The 14,521-nt window shown below is 40.2% G+C and overlaps 1 long non-coding RNA gene across 1 annotated transcript; it reads left to right on the top strand.

Annotated features, from left to right (window-relative positions):
• Positions 1-265: 265 nt before the first annotated feature.
• Positions 266-13,055, top strand: LOC117820911. The gene is made up of 2 exons (XR_004632874.1): positions 266-352; positions 12,329-13,055. It is a non-coding gene; the product is annotated as an uncharacterized LOC117820911 (long non-coding RNA).
• Positions 13,056-14,521: the final 1,466 nt, after the last annotated feature.

Genomic DNA, 14,521 nt, shown 5'->3' with positions numbered 1-14,521 from the left:
GTCGTTTTGGAGGAGTTCCGGGGGGGGGGGGTTAGACGGAGTCCTGAGGACATGTTACATTCAAATTCATGCTAGTTTTCTGTGACTACCAATCCTAGCTTTAATTTAAACATAATTATGTCTATACCATTTATAACAAGTCTGCTAAAGGCTGTAAAAAAAACTCCTTACTGTACCTTTAATGTAATTGATAAATCCATAATATTAGTGGAATGAGAGCTCTTTAAGTTGTTTACATTTTTCAAACTACACTGCATTTAGAAAAGTTTCCTCAGTCCTCAGGACCTCCACACTGAAAATCTGCTTCAAGTGATGTCATTAGAGTCAGCATCAGTCAGGCTTAAGTTTGAAGGTAAGCTTACTAGTCTTCACTTCATGTCTGCTTTGGGCTTATATCTCAAGGCCACAAGAGGCGACTTTTTAAACTGAGCTGTTCTTGGATATGAGGCATTGTGGGTAATGTATGCAAAAGGCCTTGATGCATTAGGGGGATTTTTAGTACAGAATACAGTTACTTTGGTTGTGTTTCACCTTTATGATCCACTATATTGTCTGTTATGGAGTTACACATCTTTATGAAGGTAGTCATGCGTTTTCAGGGAGGTATGTTCAGTAACCTTGGCAACAGATGGGGCTGAAGCTGGGCGTAGGTCAACAGGCAGGAAAGCTGTTTTGCTTGAATCACAGTAAATTGTTAGACTAATGCAGATTTATTCTTCATGATTCATGCCTGTACTCTGACTCTGAACTTCTCACCCTGTCTGCACAATGGGGAGCTTTGTTGTTGCTCTGCACTGTATCTTGAGCTGTGAACTTTAATTTTGAAGGTCAGACGAAAATAATGAATCTTATTCTTCTTGGGGGCCTTCTTTGATCTATATAAAACTCTCTGTTAATAAGAAGAACATTGTTTATAAGGCACCATGTCAACAAAATACTGTGTTGACTAGCATTTCTGTCATGTGACAAGGACAAGAGAGAGATACAGAGAAAGAAAGAGAAAAAGAAAGCACCGAGATATTTCCTTCAGATGGATCACAATGTTTTTGAAGTTAAAGGCCAGCTGCCAGTTTCCAGGGTGTTGTGATTGTGGTCCTTCTGGGCTCTCTCTGCTGCTGTTATCTCTCAAAGAACAGGAAGCATTATTATCCTCACAGAGACAAAAAATAATGACCCAAATTTTGGAAAGACCCAAGATAGAAAGGGGGAAAACAAGAAAGGGAAATGGTGCCATCCTTTCCTCGCTGACGGTGCGTTGTCGATCTGTCAAGAGCTGGATATAATCTCCTGAATTGAGACACGTGGGGCGATCATGGTGTCCTGTCACCGGCAGTCCTTGTCGTTGATTAAGGCTTTTCATCCTCCATCAGGCTTAGCTGTGGGCCGTCCGCACTTTTTCCTGTGACATGCGTAATTTCTTCCTCACAGTCTCCCCATCTTGATAGAGAGCTAATAGAAACCCTCTGCAGATCCGCTCCTAATGAAGACAGATCCTCAAGATGGCAATGCAGTCTCATTTACATTACCAGTCGATCAACTTGTTTTAAGTAGATTAAGCATGTTCTGTGTGACAACTGAAGGGTGGGCGGGGGTGTGAGTGTATAAAAATAATTTGCAAAGGGGTTTTACGAAGTCTTCTCCTCATTTAAGCCGTATCATAGCGCTGCTGAAGGTTCCCTCTAGACAATGGGGGGATGAGAGGATTGTCAGAGGAGATTGAAAGGGAGATGAGATTGTTGTAGATTTCTCTGAGGCCTGTCTGGCTGAACAGATTAGTTTAGACAGGCTGGGTGGATCAGTGTGGTTGGGATTCAATCACCTATTGTTTTAACTGTATTGATGAATCTGTTGTACCCTTGCTTCATTTATCAAATATTAAAATAATATGAGGTGAGTGGAAGACATTTTTTGAGCGGGTTTTCGTTGTCTGCAGAAAAACCGTGTCCGTGTGGATCACGTGTAATTTGCAGAAGCTGCATCAGACAAAATGCAATCCTGAAACCCACCAGCTGTCTATCAATGCAAATCAAACCTTCATGCTATCATGATAGCTTGACTGTAAGCAATGACCAGAGCACAGAATAAAGGGCAGTGTTGTAGTGGAGTTACCAAACTTGGGTTCAAGATGAGTCTGGAGTGCACAGTGTTCAAGTCAAAGCCTAGTGCCAACCATAGACTGTATAAACAATGGACGTCAGCTTGCTCGGCTCCAAGTGAGGCCACAGCAAAGAGCTGCTCCCCCTGGTGGCTGGCTGCAGTATAGGTCAAAAACTCCTTCTCAGTCAAACTTTGAAAATAAATACACGTCGTACGAATGTTTCTGACATCCTTATGCTGTGGTGATATGTAGTTATTATTTGACCGTTTTGTGTTCAAAGTTTCTTTTTCGTTAGTTATCAGAGGTTAAAAAACAGGGTTTTACATCTGGATTTACTTTGATTGACAGCTGCTATAGAGAGAAACTCTGTAGGACCTCGTGACGGTACGCTGTAGGGCAGAGCTAGTTACCATGGATACACACAAACTGCGCAGACTCTGGCTGCAGAAAATGTACAAGATGTCTGCGTTCTGGAACAGGATATTTTGGCTTCAAAACCGTTCAATGGGAAAAGGCGGAGCGACGCTGTCCATTATATATACAGTCTACGGTGCCAACATGCACACCACTCCTCTCTTAATGTGACAACAGATCATGGACTCTGCCGGGGTGGAATTTCTGCAGGTGTTTAATAAACTAAAAAAAAAAAAGCACACACTAATAATCTAAATTTTAAGTAACCAGACATCCTGGACCCAGCGGATGGGACTAGTGATGGGAATTCAGGCTCTTTTTAATGATCCAGATCATTTGGCTCAGCTCAGCAATGAGAGCTGGATCTTCACTGTAGCATTTTAGCTTTTATTAAATCAGCTATTTGAATCAATGTTTTGATCTATGATTGATGTGTGTGCCTGTATTTTTGTATAACATTCCCTGAAAAAAACACTATTTTACAGGATGTTTGGTATAAAAGCATTAGAACATTGTGTCTTGAGACCTGATTGGTCTCACTGCACACAAAAATACACAGCACTTAGTCAGTGTAGAGCAGTGAAAAGAGAAGATTGTTCCTTTATGTTGTGCATTGAATATCAACAAAAAGGGGGAAAGCTCGCAAATGGGAGTCGGCTCATATTGTACGAGATCTAGCTCTTATAGTCACATCGTTCAAGCTAAAACTATAACGCAGGCTTTATCAATAAATAAGTCTGACTCACTCTCTTCATCTTCTGAATCCTAAAGAAGTCAGTGCTTGAGTCAAGTCTAAGTCTGAGTCATAAGTCCTGAGGATCAGAAGTCAAGTTGGACTGGAGTCAGAGTCCTGGACTGGAGTAAAACAACACTGAGAAAGAGTCTTAACACCCATTTACATTAAGGTTATTACTGCCTTCACTGTAAGCCTAGAAACATCGATCATGTCCTCTTAAGATGACACCATCTTTAAAGAGAAGCCAACCAATCATAATTTTATTAAAAAAAGAGGCAAAATGTTTTAATTTTAGGATTTGAGAAGCTAAAACAAATAGATATCATATTTTAAGGTGGACAGCAACTCACACAAACTCCAGAAGTGTTGATTTGTTTACACTAAATTGAATAATTGGCTAATTTTCACAGAGTCATTAGGAGGCTGCTGACTGTCAGATGTGGACTATAAGATGCTATTTTATACTGAAAAACAAACGAATTGCGCCTGTCAGTCTGTTTTCCTTCTGAACAGTTACATGGTGAACTACAAACTAAAAGAAATCCTTCTCTGTGGACAGACAACTAAAGACAGGCAGTGAAACACTGAATCAAGCTTCCAATCATGCAACACAGGGACAATGGAGTCCAGGTGGTTCATGTAACAGTACATTATATAAAACCCAAAGAGGTGTTTCTCTGAGCCTGATATGTGTTCCTTTGACGTTGTATGTTTTCATGACTCCAGCAGCTGACCTGAGCCGGCTGACATTAGCCTCTAATGATTCTGAGCCTCCCACTCACTGAGCTCCACGGAGCGTGCAGCTCTTTCTGCAGAGCCTCTGCTGTAAAGGGTTGCTGTAAAGGATCCTAAAGGGTTCGTTAACCCATTTTATCATTAAAAATTGAGCTCAACACACTAACAGGTGAATATTTCACAACAATAACTGCAGCCTGTTTGCCACTTCAACTCTATCATTTAATTTCCTAACGTTTGTTCTCCTTCTGATGTTATTAATGTTTGTTAATGCCTCAGTCAGATCAGCTGCATGCTGGGATGTAAGAAACTAGAATTCATGATTTGATATTGATAGTGGTTCTTTGTTTCCCAGAGATGAAAGTCATCATGACTCCAAAGCCTTTGAAATAGAGCTTGATGAAGAAAAGTAGTACATATTTCACAAGGTTTTCAGACTACAGTTAGCTAAAAAAAATGTTCTATTATCTTTTTCTTGATTGATCTTTTAATTGTTTGGTCAAAAATGTATCAAACACTCAAAGTTAAATGCTTTTCAGAGCGTGTTGAGAGCTAGTGATGTCTCTTTATTGCTTGTTTGACTGAACCTGCTGCATAAACCAAATATATTCATTAAACATGAATATAAGAAACAAATGGATGTATTTGAGTAAGTGTAAACAAAGGATGTTTGTAGTCGCTAATTAATAACTGTATTCATCTCAGGTCTGTTTTTTGTGTTTTTGCAGCTTCAAAAAAATGTAATTATATAAAGTGTAAATGAATATTGAATTCTTAATAACATAAGGCAATGTCTGCTCCGGTAAGTGCTTTAATTCTCTCTGGATGGCTGTCTGAGTGCTAAACTGTGTGCAGGGGATATTGAACTATTCGGAAAAGAGGAAATGCCTCCAGCTCTTTCACTTTAGTGTTCAAATATATATGATTGTTCAGGCGATGGGAAATGTTACACACCATTTTGGGGTTTTTAAGAAAACACTGAATTTGTTCAGCTGGACGTAAAGGACCTTATGTTTGCCTTGTTGTCTTGTAATACTGGGAGAATTTGATGTAAACAAAAGGCTGTATAACCACTTTGAGGAAATGCTCAAAGTAAATATGTTCCAAAGCAAACAAGTTCCTAGTTGTTTATACAGAGATTAAGTTTTTCGCAGGAGGCAAGTCAAGTCAGCCATGCCTCTAACTACAAGAAACTCCCAACTGTAATATCTTCAACAATAATTCATTATTTCAGATGGAGAAATTAGCTTTTAAGACAAAAAATGTTTTTTACCGGGCTGTAAACATGTTTATTTTTGCTGTAAAGATAACCCTTTTTTGAATAGGTGTGTATGTGGTTTCCGGAGCTTCCGTAACCAACCTCAAGTGGACACCTGAGGAACTGAAGTTTATTGCATTTCCACATGGGCTTCATTCTTAAAGATTAGAGATTGCTGCTTGCCACAAAGTCTGCTGGCAAACAAGGTCAAATTGGTCTGCCACAACCAATCTTTGGTCATCCTAGCAGTTTAATGTCCCTCTAGAACATGCATGTGCAAATGGCAAACAGCCTTGGGCAATGAGATGCCATCTGTCATCTGTGCTTGATTACATCTGGGTTGTATGACCAGTATTTCAAGCCTACATTGATTTCAAAAATAATAATAATTTGTACAACCGAAGAGTGATTTTGCTTCTGACTTCTGAGGATGACATTTAATCATTTAGTCTACAAAATTGGCACATCTCTAGCCCTGCAAATATCATCACTTAGTGATAAATAACTCATATTTAGCCACAAAGAAGAGAGGGCACTCAGTCTGTCACCAGTGCACATTTTTACATATAAATATTCAAAAGTAAATAACATTAGATAAAATAAGATTAGAGGACTGCATTAATCCCCTTAATCATAAAACTCATGAACACAAGGTGAAAATACTCCAGTAAAGTACCAGCTCCTGATCCACTTCCTCCCCACCACTGCGAGTAGCAAATTACACCACATAAGGTTGTTGCATTAGCATTCTTATATTGATGCTAAGTCTCATTAGAGCTAAATGTTTATTAAATCGTATGCTGGGGCTTGAAAACTCTTCTTTTTGGTTCCCCAAGTTGTCGAACTAGATGATCCAAGCAGCTTGGAAGTTGTAATTTATTTTGTACCTTGTGGGCAAATACAGTGATCCAAATTCCAATAAGCATCTAAGCTATGCCATTACATGCAGCCCCAGCTCTCTGTTGGAGGAGATTATTCCTGAATTCAACCCTGTGGTCATTTATGTGGAGTGCAACTTTAGAAATGTGTGTTGTGTGTTGGCCTTGGTGGATGCAAAACTCTGCAAACACATAAACATCACAGCCTCTGTTATTCATTAGCTGCTTCGATTTGTACAGAGGGGAGGCCACCAAACAAGGTGGGAAATTACAAAGGAAGTCATCTAAGATTACTGAGAAAAAAAACAATAAACAGCTATGATGTAGGTGAAGCACAAAGGATCCCCTCCTCTGTGTAATTAAAACAATGCTGCAGGCTAGCAGAAGTCAAAGGCACATAATGCATAACAGTGCATGAATGCATGAGGTTTAATAGATCGTGAAAATAGCGGTCTGATGACAGAGAAGGAGCATTTCATTAGAAAGCTTGAATAGAGTCTGTACGGGTGGTTGCTGTTGCAGTCTAACACTGTGATGAAAGATTCGCTCCTGGAGTGCTCACTCACTACACCTAGAAGGATGGCCTTTTGTTCACACGATACCCTTAATTAGAGCTTCTGAGAGCTGTAACTTTTGTGGATCTAATTTTAAGTTGGTAAAATATCCTGACTTATTCAGCTCCTAGTCTAAAAAAAACACTGATAAAATCTGTTGTATTTTTAAGAAGGAAGTGATAAACAAATCATGAAAGTAGGCATTCATCCAAATAGCTTATTTTCTCAGTTCAGACATGGGGCAACTGGGATAGGACCCAGGCGCAGACTCTAAAGAAGAGGAAGTTGAATTAAAGGCACTTCACTGGAATCAATAGTTGAAATAAGGGCTTATTGTTGGCAAGAAAAAGTCAAATCTGTCCAAGCAAATGCAGGGAGGCGAATTACAAATCCAGCAGATCTGAAACAAAAACAGCTATAAAGCAGACTTTCACAGTTTTGATGTCCCCATATCCCCAAGCTCTGAACTCTCTCAGACATTATAATCCTGTTTGAGTATGTGATGGCTTCAAACTGAGGGAGGAGTGTCGACTGTGGAAGACACAACGTGAGGCTGAAAAGTCACACTTCTCAGAGTTTGACAAACAATAACAAAACAATACAGCTGGGGAAACTCGCTTGGAGAAAATATTAGGCAACGATTATACCAACAACTGAACATACCGAGCATGTGAGTCATACAGAACCTTCAAACACTTAACTAAGTTCACAGTGTGACATCCTTAAGCTCTCTTGGGCTCAGCACGGACACCAAAGTTGCTTCAGTGAACCTGGCCACTGATTTACGCCAAGATTTTCTTGTCAAAAGTCATTTGGAATTTGCAAATAAATGCAGAATCTGTAGGCAACTCATGTGATCTTTGGTGTAATCAAGTGTATTGATAACCATTTAGCTCTAATGCAATGGTCCACTTGATCTTCAATGGGAGTTGATTGAAAGCAAGTAAAAAAGACTATGTGGAGAGCAAAAGAGGTGGAACACAATTAGCTGTAAAAATCACACCTTAGGTGCATTTCGACCAAGAGTTCCGGGGTCTTTTAGCCCCCAGAACTACTTTACCCGGAACTAAAAGGTTCCTGTGCCTCCATTGTTGTCTGCGTTTTGACAGCGGGCTGAAGTCCCGGGTAGGTTGTGCAAATCAGGCCAGTGACATATGGTGGGAAAAAATTGTATTAAATAATATTTTTAAATTTTAATAAAAAAAACTAAACTAGTATGCATTCCCAGGAACTCCCTCTGTGTTTCAACAACTGTGTAAACTCCACAAACATGGTTACAGTCAACCAAAAGTCCCAGGACTTTTGGAAAGTACCTCCAAAGCAGGGGCTTTTCAGGGGGGGGGGAATTACCTACCCTTGAACTAAAGTTAGACCCTGGTTCTTCCGGTCGAAACGCATTTAGTTCAGGGGTAAAGTCCCTAGTTCTGTGGTAAAGTTCCTGCGGTCGAAAAACGCCTCTTGTTACTTGAGCCACTTTGAACGAGGGATCATGTAGGTGTGTTCAGATCATAAGCCGTATAAGTACCACTCTAGACATCATGGTAAAGCGTATGTCATTGTTTAATTCATTACACTCCCCAGAAGAATTTTGTTGATGTAAACCAACTGCAAATGTTTCATTTCCATTTATCTTTTTCATTAGGTTCCAGTTTCACTGTAAATAGTAAGTCACACAGAGTTGCATGCACTCTGGTTTACTGCTGCTTTATGAAACCACTGAACCAGATTTTCTGTTGCTTCAATTGCAGATGATGGATCAAAAGTTGTGCCTAAATAATAACAAGATAATGCAGATTTGTAAAAAGGGAACAGTCATGCTCTGTCAGTTCCGTCTGTAAGAGGACAAGACAACAACCTTTCAAAATGCTTGTTTGTTTTATGGAGATCCGATCAATCCAGTCAATCTTGCAACTGACTTTCAATGTCATGCAAAAATTCTGTTTGTTCAGATTGCTAATTAGCATGTGACCAGTGCAGCACATGGAAAAGGAAGTCTTGCCTGGACGTCTTGTCATTTCTAAACCACTGGCTTCACTGGATGCCACAAAAAGGCCATCACTCCCTGAGGCCTAATCATTATCAAACACCAAGCAATGGATTCTGCTGTGTTTTTCACACTTATTTGCACAGGCACGTGTATGCTTTGTCACCTCCTATGATTCTGGGGAGAGACGTGCGGCAGCTGTTGTCTTGACACCAGTGGTACTCACCTTTAAAACAAGAGTGCATCAAAGAAATGTTTGATAATTCAAGCTTGTCCAGTCTTTTGCTTTAATGACTAAACAGAACTGAGTGGTATCAAAATGACTTTGCACATACATAGCTGCTAATCTCCTCTTCACACTGAGTAAGCCTGAAAAGGAGTCAAAGATAGATGATCAGTAAAATGCTTCCAGACCTCGTCCCTTAAGAAAATCTCATTACATGTTCGTCCTATATAACAAGACTGCATTAGCTCAAATGTTCTCCTTTCATCTGTCATGTTAAAAAGAGAGGCTCTGTATACTAATCCTTACAGCCTACAGTATGTTGGTGGCACGAAAACAGCTCAATCTAGTGGAACGTCCCCATATATGAAATGCACTTGCTGCCATGTACTAATATTTCCCTACATGGATAACACAGCCAGGGAAGAACACCCAGAGGCATTCTAGTCATCCCGCTGTGCTTACGCCTGCGTGTGTGCTTCATGCAGCCAGGTTATAAAGCAGCTGGGGTCTACAACAGTGTTTGTATTGACTGAGTAAAGTCTATAGAGCCTTATCACAGCCAGGCTGTAAACAGAGACAGGACACAGTGTGTTGTACAGGCGGGGAGTCTGAGGTGTCCTAAATTATAAAACAAACGTTCTCCTCGGTCCACGCAGCGGAAATTTGAAGAAAACATCAGGAGTCAATATTCACAAGAGCAAACTTTCAGCTGAAAGCATGCTTAGAGTATTATTAAAAGCATACACACTATATCTTTCTCAACATTTTACACTATGTGCGGCTATAAAAGGATAAAATACATGCCACATATTCACCTGTCACCTAAAAATGATGTTGATTTATACATTTTGATACCTTTTTTGCTAAAAGAGCAAAAATGGCAATGAATACTGCTCTTTGAGGACAGAGGAGATAACAGGAGGAGTGGGTATTTACGTTTTTCAGATATTTATTGGGGCACCAGAGCACACATCATGACACTAAGGCTGTGACAGGCAACATTAAACATTGTGTCTGGTCACCTTTTGCAAGCTAACTGACATGATAAATCAAAGTTTAAAAATGTGTCGTTAATAAAGGATCAATACATGACCTCATCACTCTGCATCCTGAGAAGCAGTGTGAAAAAGAAGATCTGTATACAGTTCATTTACTCCCACAACAGATGCAAGCGTTGCCAAGATAGTGGGAAAATGCAGTCTTCATCTCAGAAAACAACACTGCTAATTTTGTCCAAAGGGTCACATGAATCTTGAATATAGACTGTATAATTAATGTACGTAGTATCTGTGACGTCACCCATCTGTTCCTGAACGCTGTTTTGAAGTCAATCGACGGCGGCAGCCATATTGGAAATGCGGAACTCAACCAGTCAAAGTGTGACGTAAAGGGGCGGAGTTTGAGCCTCCTAGCCAACAGCTATGTGTTCCACCCCGGGAGCCAAGTCAGTCATGTCCTTATTTGGGCAAAAACTTATATATATACTTAATATCTTCTGAACCGTTGAGTTAGAAAAAAGACAGAGAAAGGAGCTTTCCAGACTACACTCGTCTTTTGAACCAGGCTGTAAACATGTTAATTAATGCTGCAAATATTGTCTTTTTTGAATTGCTGTCTATGCGTTTCTGCAGCCAGCCTCAAGCGGATTCTCGATGAACTGCAGTTTATAACACTTCCGCATGGGCTTCATCGTTTGAGACCTGAGGTTGCCGCTTGATCTTAAAGCATGAAAATTCCTTCCCTTTCAACTAAAATGTTATTATAGATGGCATAAAAGAAGGGGATGAAGCCTCTTGATTTCAAAAGCCAATGCCAAGGTGACTGAAACCTGCATTATTCCTCATCGCCACTAGGGGTGCTTCTTTTGATTACATAGAAAGTATTATTTTTCATAAAAGTAGATGAGAAAATGATCCTACTTCTCAGTTGATTATTACCTTGTTAAACATATTCCCTGAGAGGTTTGCTGGTTTCTTTTTAAACACAGAATGAAAAGTTTAGCAATGCCTATAAACCCTGCCGTCCAAAAATGTCACCTCAGGTTCCAAAAGAACCTCAGCAGCAATGACAAAAATGCTGGCTTAAGGCTTCAGTGCAAAGTTAATCAGTTCAGTGATATCAAAGGGTTGTAAACAGTCACTGTAATGATGCATTCAGAAGAGAAGAACAGGAAATAAATAAGGTCAGCATTTTCAGATTCAGTGTTCGTACAGGATTTGCTTTGCCTCTGCAAATTGTCACAACATAAACACTGACCTAATTTAGACATTTGTACTACAGGGTGTACATTCTCATTTAAATGTAGTTTATCCACTCCCTCCTTCATGTATACATGTTTCTGTTTCCCAGAGATAGCGGTTGCTGCTCGGGCTGCCCACCAAATCTGCCTCCGTCTGTCTGCACATTTTGCAATATGAGTAACCACCTTTAATTCCCTACTTACAGGTGTCATACATGAAAGCTGGGAGTGGTAGACACAGTATCTCACACCACCGCCTCTGCATTAGTAATCAGGGCTTGCTGTAAATACAGACATACCCATTACGGGAGAGCTGAAGTGTGGTACTGGAGAAGGGCAAGGGCAATGACAAGGATTCTCTGAGTAATGGGCTCTAACAGATCAGCACAGCATTAAGTGGACCTGCGGTGCACAGAGTAGCCCTACAGGCCCATTATCAAGCAAAACACAACCAAGTGAGACAACTTAGCCTCTAATGGCAGTCTCCCTTTACAATTTAATGTTGTTACTCACGACTCCGGGGATGTGTTTAAGGAGTGCAATATAAGTTCTGTTCTCACTATTGACAGAGAGTGCAGGAGATATTACCCAGTGTGTTTTAATTCTTGATTTTTTTTATTGATTTCATTTTGTTTTTGTACGCGAGCTAATTCATGCTAGCCAAACAACAGTAACCTGGGGTAATGGTGATGGTTCAATCCAGCCAAATCAATATGCTAATGCACTTTGCTGTGAAAAAAATGGCATTGTGCTTCCTCATATTTGTCCTAAGCTTCCTTTAATGCTTCTTTGGTGTTCGATTGTGGGCTTAGGCAATAGAACAGAAGCATGGAATTGCAATTAATCATGTACATTGTCTGGGATACCTTTATTGGTCTTTGAACCATTGTAGGTTATAGGATGAAAGCTGTTTGCATCCATCATTCTCGAAGGCACTGGCAGCCTAATGATAAAATTGGATCTGATTGTTGGATCTATAAGCATTCAGTGTAGAGAAGAGCAGGAGAAAAATAGGCTTATCAGCCGAGTAGACAATGTTTGTAGAAGATTTGCTTTGCTTTTTCATCCTGTCACTTTGTAAACATGCACCAAATTTTTGTTGTTTATTGATAACTTCATGTAGATTACAAGTTTCCAAATCTCTGCAGTACACTCAGGCATCCAGTCCAGCATAATTGAATATTTCCATGTGGCCCCCTTTTTTAGAGCCAGCCACCGTGGCACACAAATCGTAATCAAGGCCAGCAGTAGTGCAGACGGAGCCGGGTGGCTGTTGACTGCAGGATTTAGGAACTCGGCTGTGCCTTCCCGCTGCTGCTGGCAAGAGATTTCTGCCAGGCTCTGGTGTACAGAACAAGGACTAATCTGGAGTGGTCTGTCGCCGCTCAAAGGAACCGGCCCTGAAGTCATGCATCATGGGAGGAGAGGGGATCATTTGCTCACTAATTTCTACACTCATTCCCTGACTAACACTTCTTGATTTACCCCAATCAGAGAGAATTTCTCCAGCTAAGATTTTCACCACTGCACAGCCATCACATTATGTTATCATTGCAATCAAAACTGATTTTCTAAATCAGCTGCTGCATTAGCAGAGTTGTTGAGAGATTTTAGATTTAAAGTTTGATGCACAGATTCTGCTTTTAAATGCACTTGACTAGAGTTTGTAAGCCAAGTCTCTATAGTCTGAATATATGCTCATCAATATTCATGAGTAGTGGGCAGACCTCAACATTGACAAAGAATGTGGGAAAATGCCTCGATTCACACATTGTGAATATCAATGAAACGGTTGGCCCCTTTTTTGAAACCACACGATTGCAGTTGTTTTTTGAAACTTAGAACGCAGGCGATGCAGAACTAAAGTGTTCTTGCATCTTTACAAAAGGATTACAGCAAATGTGAAACACAAAATAAATACTGGTTAAAAATGTAGGTAGACTTTCATTACTGTTCTAATGAAACTTAGAACCACTGTGGTACGGGTGCTTGTGCTATAAACAGGGTTGTGTCCGAAGAAGAGACCTGGGGTGGCTTGGCCCCCTTTGAAATCTGATCGGCCACCCAAAAATACTAAACTATGATTGCCTATTTGTTTTGAGGCAGGACTTATGTTAAAATCAACAATTTGGGCTGTGATGTAACCAGCTGCTTGAAGCTTTCTAAGCATCTAAAACTAGCTTTTTTTTCTGTACTTTGAATTAAAGAGAAATATTTCAACATGATAAAACAGGTGTGTAAGAGAAGAATCATGGCATCTAACATTTTAAGATAACTTCTAATAATATCATAAGTCAGTGCCCCAGTCAGGCCACCCCATTCAAAAAGTCAGGAGGTGCCCCTGGCTATGAATACTATGGATAAGCCAAAGATGTCACTTGAAAACACTTCATTTTTAAAGTTTTTAAAGGTAGCAAAATCTGATTTTAACTATCTTTCAACCTCCTTAAGCACTCTGGGAAGACTGTTTCTATTTCAAGTCCCACTTAGACTGTCTGACGCGATGCAGGTCGCTTCAGCCGACTCCTGAGCCTACACTCTTGGCTGCTATCTGCATGCTACGCACATAACTTGGGTTTCATAGACAATTTTAATCTGTTTTGGAATCGTGTGTCTTTTTTTTAACCGCGTCAGACTTCACCCAAACAAACTGGGCTCTGGTGTGCTGGCTGCTAATATGCAGCATGCAGTGTAGACACATCCACGTGATTGAAGCTTCTAAACCATGCCCACCTGACAGTCCCACCTCCTCACCTGCGGATCATACCCAATCTAACATCCAACATACGAAAACACCCCTCTGTCTCTCTCCATCTCCTGCACCATCACCACCAGTCTGCTTCCCTATCACCATTATTTCATCAAATCGAGTCCCTAAACAAAGCCGTGCTCACTTTGCCTCCTCCTCGCAAAATATTACTTCACCCGCTGGCAGGAAAACACACAACTTAATAAAAATCAATCCAACAGATCCAGGTACCTTGAAGCCAAATGAGCCCACTAAGCTTGCACTTTTAAATATCAGATCCCTCCCCAGTTAAACTTTCTATATTAATGATTTTATTGTAGAACATGGTCTTCACTTTTTATTTTTAACTGAAACATGGCTCACCACAACTGCATCAGTTTCCTTTTTAGAGTCCTCCCCAGCAAATTTTTACTTTTTAGTTTCCTGCAGACGAAACAGGAGAGGGAGAGGGATCACAAATATTTTTTCGAATAGTTTTAACTGTTCGTCATGCTGGCTTGGTCAGTTTCAAACCTTTGAATATTTAGCCATGGTCATAAGATCACAGCAGCCTGTTCTCACTGTCACCATCTACTGCCTACCTAAATATGACAGCAACTTTTTAAAAGATTGGTTATGATAAAATGATTTTACTTGGTGATTTTAACTTT

This window comes from Notolabrus celidotus, chromosome 11 (assembly GCF_009762535.1).
Source record: "Notolabrus celidotus isolate fNotCel1 chromosome 11, fNotCel1.pri, whole genome shotgun sequence".
In the NCBI taxonomy this organism is placed as follows: domain Eukaryota; kingdom Metazoa; phylum Chordata; class Actinopteri; order Labriformes; family Labridae; genus Notolabrus; species Notolabrus celidotus.
Note: the sequence above shows the minus strand (reverse complement) of the source record. Positions and strands in the feature narration are given on the sequence as shown.